Below are 1,229 nucleotides of genomic sequence, written 5' to 3'. Positions count from 1 at the left end.
ATTTATAGTTTTCTGTCAATACAAACAGATTGGCTACTGCTCAGAAGAAACTCAGCTACTCCAGATGTAGAAATCTCAAAAAGGAAACTTCGTAGGTACTGTGGGAAGGGTGTTAGCCAACCTTTATGAACACAATTTTGATCTTTTTGTGTCTCTCTTTTGTAGAGCCCTGAAATGCTAGCTGATGAGTATCTCCAAAGGAGAATTAAGACGGTACAGTTCCATGAAGGGCCAGGTATGCAGGGCTGAACCCGGGGTAATATTTAGAACAGCTAGAGGAATGGATAGATTCCATGACCCAAGGCAATACTCCAAAAATTCTCTTTCTCACAATTGGATTTTTTTTGTTTTTCAAGATGTTTGGGTAAGAAAGAGCACATGATTATAATCTAGGTAAGGAATTAGAAGGCAAAGTGTCTATATAGCAGATTAGGTGGCAATTCAGGGGACAAGAAAACGTTTCATTTATTTTAAAAATCACATCACCATCACAGTGCTCATGTCTGCCTGGATGGTCACCTGACTGTGGCCCAGGAAGGCTCCAGGGAATTCTGCCACCTTGCGTACCAGCCAGTGTTAGTAATATCTGTAGTAGCAATATGAATGCCTGCCTCTTAGCACCTTTACCAGCACTGAGTATTTTAATTTTTAAATGTTTGCCATCCCAGTGGGTGAAAAAGGGAAATATGTTTTTTAAGTGTGCGTTTCTTTAGCTAATAATAAGGTTGGATATTTTCCATGTGCTTTGATCATTTTTCTATTGGGAGTCTTACTGTTTTTTTCTTATCAATTTGCATGGGCTCTCTATATATTAAGCCTGTTCATCCCTATTAACCTGCATCTTGAATCACTCCTTAGTGGAAATATAAAGCAGCCAGCAGAATCCAGGACCAGTTTTGGAAAGTGTGGTGGGTCTAGTTGGTTTAAAGTACCGTAATGTGGCCAGGCGCAGTGGCTCACACCTGTAATCCCAGCACTTTGGAAGGCTGAGGTTGGCAGATCACCTGAGGCCAGGAGTTCAAGACCAGCTTGGCCAGTATGGTGAAACCCTGTCTCTACTAAAAATACAAAAATTAGCTGGGTTTGGTGGTACATGCTTGTAGTCCCAGCTACTCAGGATGCTGAAGCTGAGGCAGGAGAATCGCTTGAACCCGGGAGGCGGAGGTTGCAGTGAGCTGAGGTCATGCCACTGCTCTCCAGCCTGGGCAACAGAGCAAGATTCTGTATTT

Source organism: Mandrillus leucophaeus, unplaced genomic scaffold, assembly GCF_000951045.1.
Source record: "Mandrillus leucophaeus isolate KB7577 unplaced genomic scaffold, Mleu.le_1.0 Scaffold160, whole genome shotgun sequence".
In the NCBI taxonomy this organism is placed as follows: domain Eukaryota; kingdom Metazoa; phylum Chordata; class Mammalia; order Primates; family Cercopithecidae; genus Mandrillus; species Mandrillus leucophaeus.
This window is presented reverse-complemented; position numbering follows the sequence as displayed.